Genomic DNA, 9,056 nt, shown 5'->3' with positions numbered 1-9,056 from the left:
GGGCCAGTGCTTCTCTAAGTGCTGGTCCGAACCGGGCAGACTACGGGGCCACCTCGGGGCAACTCGAGGTCTAGTTTTACTCGTAGGCTGACCTATCCGGTGTTGCCGTGAGAACGAGATATGTGCAGCTCCTATCGGCATTGTCGGCACATCGGGCGGCTTTGCTGGTGTTGTTTTACCATTATCGAAATGTCTTGTAAACTGGGATTCCGATACTGATCGAGTCTTCTCGGGAGAAGGAATATCCTTCGTTGATCGTGAGAGCTTATCATGGGCTAAGTTGGGACACCCCTGCAGGGTATAAACTTTCGAGAGCCGTGCCCGCGGTTATGTGGCAGATGGGAATTTGTTAATGTCCGGTTGTAGATAACTTGACACTAGATACGAATTAAAACGCATCAACCGTGTGTGTAGCCGTGATGGTCTCTTTGTGGCAGAGTCCGCGAAGTGAACACGGTTTTGGGTTATGTTTGACGTAAGTAGGAGTTCAGGATCACTTCTTGATCATTGCTAGCTTCACGACCGTTCCATTTGCTTCTCTTCTCGCTCTATTTTGCGTATGTTAGCCACCATATATGCTTAGTCGCTGCTGCAACCTCACCACTTTACCCCTTCCTTACCCTTTAAGCTTTGCTAGTCTTGATACCCATGGTAATGGGATTGCTAAGTCCTCGTGGCTCACAGATTACTACAACAACAGTTGTAGGTACAGGTTATGCGATGATCATGATGCAAGAGCGTTGTTTGCTTGTTTTGGAGTTCTTCTTCTGCTTCTTCTTTGATTAGGGGATAAGTTCCAGGTCGGCAGCCTGGGCTAGCAGGGTGGATGTCGTTTGAGTTTATGTTTGTGTTTCATCCATAGTCGGATGGTGCTCTTATGTAAGATGATTTTGTATTCGTGTGGCATTGATGCCTTTTGTATGTATCCCCATCTATTATGTAATGTTGATGTAATGATATCCACCTTGCAATAGCGTTTCAATATGCGGTTCTATCCTTGGTGGGACCTTTGAGTCTCTTTAGGATAGTATCGCATATTGGGCGTGACAAAGTGTCTGGCTCGGTTTCTCCTTTCCTGACTTACAATACAAGTTATGCATCTATGGCGGTTCACTACTATGGGGCCTAATCCGCCATTGTCCTCTGGGCCTCTAAGTCTTCATAGTTGAAACGCCATAACCTTCATCTTCATGTGCTCTTGTACGGGACTCCTTGTGAGTGTAATCCGGCCCCTCCTAGGCGGTTTAACTCAGTAGTCATATCCCCAACAGAATGACTAGCAGAATAAAGTAGAACCTGTGCACGCATAGCTCATCAATTACACTTAACATCGAGTAAGCGAAACAAAAAGACGTGTACAAGACAGTATAACACTCATTGGAAGTTGTAAGAAAATAGTATTTCCCTTTTGGTTTGTTGTTGAATTAACGCCCTTAGCAAGATCTTCTCTGCATCCTTGGTGTTCCATTGTACCGTTGCTTCATGAATAGTATTTGGGTTAATGAACTAAATGTCCCAGATTTGTCCTCTTTTGCATTCGAGGATCTTCTTTCTACATAATATGGTGAGGATAATTATACATGCAATGAACGAGCTGAGCTAGACACTTAATTACAGAAATGATAATTACAAACAATAGCAACTAACTATAGATTTGTCGAGGGCGTCTTGATTGTATAACTAAAAGAATTCTTCAAATTGAACGTAAATCACCTCATCTCCATTGAAGTAATACTCACCTTTAACCCCCACAATGATATAGTCAGCCCCTTGCTTTGAGGCTTCCAAGTACCAGTCATGCAATTTTTTCATCATCATCGATAGATGCGGGAGCCCCTCAGGTCTGACGAGAGGCTTCCTGTGCTCGAATCTAAAGGCCAACTCAGCCATTTCGAACCTCATTGCCTAAGTAACCACCAAGAGTGAAACCAAGATCAGTGGCCGCTACCCCCGGATCATTAGCGATATCGCAAATACCTTGAGCGGTGGGCACAATTGGTTTTTCTGTTTGTCAAGCTGGGGAACTGTTTTCCCCTTTGCACTACTGCTACTTCCCGACCCCTGCTGTGGATCTCTATTTGACTTTACAATAGAGAGGTCATAGTTCGATAGTAGAGGACGCGATGGTGGTCTTGTAAGGTTGTTCAGACAGCGCCTCGCTTTTACCGGATCTATTTTCTCCTCTTGCTTGGGCCTTTTCGATGCAAGCTGGCGTTTCACGTCGGAGGCCACGATCTCCTTCGTTTCCTCCTCATTCATGTCATATGGTAACTAGGCAGGAGCCTTCTTGATGCGATCTGCTCTGGATTTCTTTGCCATTATACTACTAGCCAACAGAGTGGCGGCGGATCACTTCCACCAATGCTGAGGCGGAGGAGGAGGCGGAGTTAGCTGACGCGGCGGATTGTGCTGAGGGGCCTCCTCTGGCGAAGTCCGCTGACGCGACTGAGTGTGCTGACGTGATGGAGATAGATGAGGCAGCGGATATAGAGTTGGACTGTGAGGAGTCTGCTGAGGGTCCGCCTTCGGTGGAGTCTGCTGACGTGGTGTCCAGTATGGAAGCAGATGTGTTCCTTTCTCCATAGAATGGTAGTCCTTATGGCATCCCCCAGATGAGTCTCCCCTTCACCTACAAGGTATTCAAGCTCGGGCTAGTCAAATCCATTGGTAATTTCATCCACCCCGACAACAGCATAGCCATCTGGAATCAGAGAGCAATGGTAAGTTTCATCAGTTCCACGAAGTAAGGCATAGCTGACCACCAATTTCAAGGTTATGTTCATGCATTTCGCATGTAGATCACAATGTTACCTCTCCGTGATATCATCCACGAGGTAGTGAGGAGCAGTGATATCATTTATGGGCGGCAGAACGAGCTCCGTGGAAGCCACGCTGCTTTTCTGCTTAGATGGTGGGGTAGCTCCATAGGCAGTACCGAATGAAGGATCTTCGTGCCGCTGAGAAGATGCGCCAGTAGCTCACTGGATGGTAAGTGTGTCTTGATACGTCTCCAACGTATCTATAATTTATGAAGCATTCATGCTATATTACTATCTGTTTTGAATGATTATGGGCTTTATTATACACTTTTATATTACTTTTGGGACTAACCTATTAACCAGAGGCCCAGCCAATATTGTTGTTTTATTGCCTGTTTCAGTATTTCGAAGAAAAGGAATATCAAACGGAGTCCAAACGGAATGAAACCTTCAGCAACATGATTTTTTGGAAGAATATCATCCTGGAGACGTGTATTGAAGTCATAAGATACTCGAGGACTCCACGCGATAGGAAGGCGGGCCCCCCCTATAGGGCGCGCCCCCTATCTCCTGGACCCCTCGAGCACCCCCCGACCGAATTCTTTCGCCTATATAGTCCCACGTACCCTAAAAATATCCAGGGAGAAGATAGATCGGGAGTTCTGCCGCCGCAAGCCTCTGTAGCCACCAAAAACCTCTCTGGAGCCCTTCCCGGCACCCTACCGAAGGGGGGGATCCTTCACCGGTGGCCATCTTCATCATCCCGGCGCTCTCCATGACGAGAAGGGAGTAGTTCACCCTCGGGGCTGAGGGTATGTACCAGTAGCTATGTGTTTGATCTCTCTCTCTCTCGTGTTCTCTCTCGTGTTCCCTCTATGGCATGATCTTGATGTATGCCGAGCTTTGCTATTGTAGTTGGATCTTATGATGTTTCTCCCCCTCTACTCTCTTGTGATGAATTGAGTTTCCCCTTTGAAGTATTCTTATCGGATTGAGTCTTTTATGATAACACTTGATGTATGTCTTGCCGTGCTTATCTATGGTGACAATGGGATATCATGTGCCTCTTGATGTATGTTTTGGTGACCAACTTGCGGGTTCCTCCCATGAACCTATGCATAGGGGTTGGCGCACGTTCTTTGGGGCACTCTTTGAAGTACTTTGTGTTGGTTGAATAGATGAATCTGAGATTGTGTGATGCATATCGTATAATCTTGCCCATGGATACTTGAGTTACAATGGAGTATCTAGGTGACACTAGGGTTTTGGTTGATTTGTGTCTTAAGGTGTTATTCTAGTACGAACTCTTTTATAGATCGATCCGAAAGAATAACTTTGAGGTGGTTTCGTACCCTACCATAATCTCTTTGTTAGTTCTCCGTTATTAGTGTCTTTGGAGTGACTGTTTGTTGCATGTTGAGGGCTTGTTATATGATCTATCTATGTTATTATTGTTGAGAGAACTTGCACTTGCACTAGTGAAAGTATGAACCCTAGGCCTTGTTTCCTATCATTTCAATACCGTTTACGCTCACTTTTATCGCTTGTTGCCTTGCTGTTTTTGTAATTTCAGATTAGAAAAACCTATATCTACTATCTATTTTGCACTTGTATCTTCATCTCTTCGCCGAACTAGTGCACCTATACAATTTACCATTGTATTGGGTGTGTTGGGGACACAAGAGACTCTTTGTTATTTGGTTACAGGGTTGTTTGAAAGAGACCATCTTCATCCTAAGCCTCCTACGGATTGATAAACCTTAGGTCATCCACTTGAGGGAAATTTGCTACTGTCCTACAAACCTGTGCACTTGCAGGCCCAACAACATCTACAAGAAGAAGGTTGTGTAGTAGACATCAAGCTCTTTCCTGGCGCCGTTGCCGGGGAGGCTAGGTAAAGGGCACTCACTCACACCCCATCAACTAAGCTATTTTCTGGCGCCGTTGCCAGGGAGGTTAGCGCTTGAAGGTATATCTTTAGATCTTGCAATCGAATCTTTTTGTTTCTTGTTTTATCACTAGTTTAGTTTATAAAAGAAAACTACAAAAAAATGGAGTTAAGTTTGTCTCATACGCTTCATCTTTTTAATATCTTTCGTGAGAATGATGGAAAGGAAAATTGTGCTCAAGTGCTAGAAGAAGAATTACATAGAATGCTTGGCATGAAATATGTGAATGATGAGCATGATTGCAATGTTGTTAGTATGAATTCCTTAAATATCCATGATACTAATGATATGCAAAGCCACAAGCTTGGGGAAGCTATGTTTGATGAAGATGATATTTTTTGTCCCCCAAGCTTTGATGAGCAAAATTACTATGATGAAAGCATGCCTCCTATCTATGATGATTATTGTGATGATACGTATGCTTTAAAGAATAATGATAACCATGAAACTTGTCATCTTGATCTTAATTTTCAATCATATGATAGTTATTTTGTTGAGTTTGCTCCCACTATTATTCATGAGAAGAATCTTGCTTATGTGGAGAGTAGTAAATTTTCTATGCAAGTAGATCATGAAAAGAATGTTTTATGTGCTGTTTATATTGTTGAATTCATTCATGATGCTACTGAAAATTATTATGAGGGAGGAACATATGCTTGTAGGAATTGCAATAATATCAAGTTTCCTCCCTATGTGTTGAAAATCTTGAAGCTATGCTTGTTGTACCTTCTTATGCTAGTTGATTATTGTTCCCATGAGTTGTTTGTTCACAAAATCCCTATGCATGGGAAGTGGGTTAGGCTTAAATGTGCTAGCCATATGCTTCATGATGCTCTCGTTATGTTCCAATTCTTATCTTTTATGTGAGCATCATTTCCATCATCATGCCTAGCTAAAAAGGCATTAAAGAAAAGCTCTTGTTGGGAGACAACCTAATATTTATCCTTACTGTTTTTGTGTGTACACATGATTATGCTACTGTAGTAATCATGTTTTATAGCTTTTGTTTCAATAAAGTGCCAAGTAGAACCTTTGGGAAGACTTGGGTGAAGTTTATGTGATCTTGCTGTAGAAAACAGAAACTTTAGCGCTTACGAGATTAGCTGCATGTTTTATTGGAGAGTGCTTTTAGGTTTATTCTTTTTTAAGGTGATTAATAGACAAATTCCTCAGGTCCAGCAATTTATTTCAGAATTGTTTGAGTTCCAGAAGTATACGTTTGATATAGATTACTACAGACTGTTCTGTTTTTGACAGATTCTGTTTTCATTGTGTTGTTTGCTTATTTTGATGAATCTATGAGTAGTATCGGAGGGTATGAACCATAGAGAAGTTAGAATACAGTAGATATTACACCAATATTAATTTAGAATGAGTTCATTACATTACCTAAGTGGTGGTTTTATTTTCTTATACTAACGGAGCTTACGAGTTTTGTTTGAGTTTTGTGTGGTTGAAGTTTTCAAGTTTTGGGTAGAGATTCGATGGATTATGGAATAAGGAGTGGAAAGAGATTAAGCTTGGGGATTCCCAAGGCACCCCAAGGTAATATTCAAGGACAACCAAGCAACTAAGCTTGGGGATGCCCCGGAAGGCATGCCCTCTTTCGTCTTCGTTCATCAGTAACTTTACTTGGAGCTATATTTTTATTCGCCACATGATATGTGTTTTGCTTGGAGCGTCATTTTATTTTGTTAGTTTTTGCTTGCTGTTATTTATAATAATGTTTTGCATCTTTAGTTTCAATAAAAAAAGTCAAGGATAACCTTTGCCATGCTTATTTTGCTAGTATACATGTTGTTGTTTGAAAACAGAAAGTTTACCGCTGTTGGAAAAATTCCCTAGAAAAGTCAGAGCATGGTCTAACGTTGAATATTTTTGCATATTAAGATCTGATGAATTTATTACAGTGGGAATTTTAGTTCATAATTTTTGTAGTCAGGAAAGTATTCTTACTCTTGCATTCTTTACAAACTATAGTGTTTTGACAGATTGCTGTTATGGTTGCATTGTTTGCATATGTTTGCTTGTTTAATGATTCTATTTGAGGATAGGAGTATTAAATATTCAGAGACATTTAGTATTAAATGTTGAATAATAATGTTAGTGATTTGTTACAGTAGAAGATGATATGGTTTTGCATTGGTTTATACTAACCTATCTCACGAGTTCTTGTTGACATTGTTGTGAATGAAGCTTTTGATAAAAAGAGAAACCGTGACATGAAAGGAATTAAGGAGACACAAAAGCTCAAGCTTGTGGATGCCCAAGGAACCCCAAGATAATATTTCAAGAAGTCTCAAGCATCTAAGCTTAGGGATGCCCCGGTAGGCATCCCGCCTTTCTTCTTCGGCAATCATCGGTTAGTATCGGTTGAGCCTAAGTTTTTGCTTCTTCACATGAGTTGTGCTATCCTTGAAATGTCATTTTATTTTGTTTTTCTTGCTGCTTGAATACAATATCAAGATCTGAAATTCTTTAATGAGAGAGAGTCTTCATATAGCTACATAATTATTTAGCTACTCATTGATCTTCACTTATATCTTTTTGGAGTAGTTTGTCATTTACTCGTGTGCTTCACTTATATCCTATGAGTAAATGGTTGAATGAGTTGATTGTCATAAATCTGACATTATATATGTCTCTTTTGCTTATCCCATGGGGAGTGATGACTTCACATCTAAGAGGTAGAGGTTGTAAATTTATTGATGGTTAGCAAGCATTGTATTGGTCATTTGAACAATTAATGAAAGAATATTGAAGGAAAAGAGATTTCGCATATAAATATATTATCATAGACACATTTTATAATTGTGAGCACTCATTAAGTATGACATGCTAAACGGTTGATGTTGGACAAGGAAGACAACGTAATGGGTTATGTTTTCTCGCATCTTAGTTAAAGTATATTGTCATGGATCATTCAAACATGTTGAGCTTGCCTTTCCCCCTCATGCTAGCCAAAAACTCCTAGCACCAAGTAGAGATACTACTTGTGCTTCCAAATATCCTTAAACCCAGTTTTGCCATGAGAGTCCACCATACCTACCTATGGATTGAGTAAGATCCTTCAAGTAAGTTGTCATCGGTGCAAGCAATAAAAATTGCTCTCTAAATATGCATGACTTATTAGTGTGGAGAAAATAAGCTTTGTACGAACTTGTTATGGAAGCAATAAAAGCGACAGACTGCATAATAAAGGTCCATATACAAGGGGCAATATAAAGTGACGTTCTTTCGCATTAAGATTTTGTGTATCCAACCCTAAAAACGCATGACAACCTCTGCTTCCCTCTGCGAAGGGCCTATCTTTTACTTTATGTCTTTTACTTTATGCAAGAGTAAAGGTGATCTTCACCTTTCCCTTTTTTCATTTTATCCTTTGGCAAGCACTTCGTGGTGGGGTGATCCTGATATATATATCCAATTGGATGTACGTTATCATGAACTATTATTGTTGACATCACCCAAAGGTGAATACGTTTGGAGGCAACATTATAAGCCCCAATCTTTCTCTGTGTATGATTAAAACTTCATAACCACAAGTATTGCGTGAGTGTTAGCAATTGTAGAAGACTATATGATAGTTGAGTATGTGGAGTTTGCTATTCCTGAAAATAAGATGAATTGCAATTGTTTTGATGACTAAGAATGAAGTTTGCTAGTTTTCAAGAATGTTTATGGTCTATGCTTTGACATGTGAATTGCTTGTTACTTTATCGTGAGAAGTTTTATGAGATGAACTACTGTTATGACATATTATCATGCTAGAAAAGGTGATTGAAATTATCACTGACCAAACTTGTGCACCTCTAGCATTCACACATCATAAATTCTTTCTTTATCATTTACCTACTCGAGGACGAGTAGGAATTAAGCTTGGGGATGTTGATACGTCTCCAACGTATCTATAATTTATGAAGCATTCATGCTATATTACTATCTATTTGAGTGATTATGGGCTTTATTATACACTTTTATATTACTTTTGGGACTAACATATTAACCGGAGGCCCAGCCAATATTGTTGTTTTATTGCCCGTTTCAGTATTTCGAAGAAAAGGAATATCAAACGGAGTCCAAACGGAATGAAACCTTTGGCAATGTGATTTTTTGGAAGAATATCATCCTGGAGACGTGGAGTTCACGTCAGAAGATACTCGAGGACTCCACACGATAGGAGCCCCCCCCCCTTTAGGGCGTGCCCCCTGTCTCCTGGACCCCTCGAGCACTCCCCGACCGACTTCTTTCGCCTATATAGTCCCACGTACCCTAAAAACATCCAGGGAGAAGATTGATCGGGAGTTCCGCCGCCGCAAGCCTCTGTAGCCACATAAAACCTCTCGGG

Source organism: Triticum dicoccoides, chromosome 7B, assembly GCF_002162155.2.
Source record: "Triticum dicoccoides isolate Atlit2015 ecotype Zavitan chromosome 7B, WEW_v2.0, whole genome shotgun sequence".
Taxonomy (NCBI): domain Eukaryota; kingdom Viridiplantae; phylum Streptophyta; class Magnoliopsida; order Poales; family Poaceae; genus Triticum; species Triticum dicoccoides.
Note: the sequence above shows the minus strand (reverse complement) of the source record.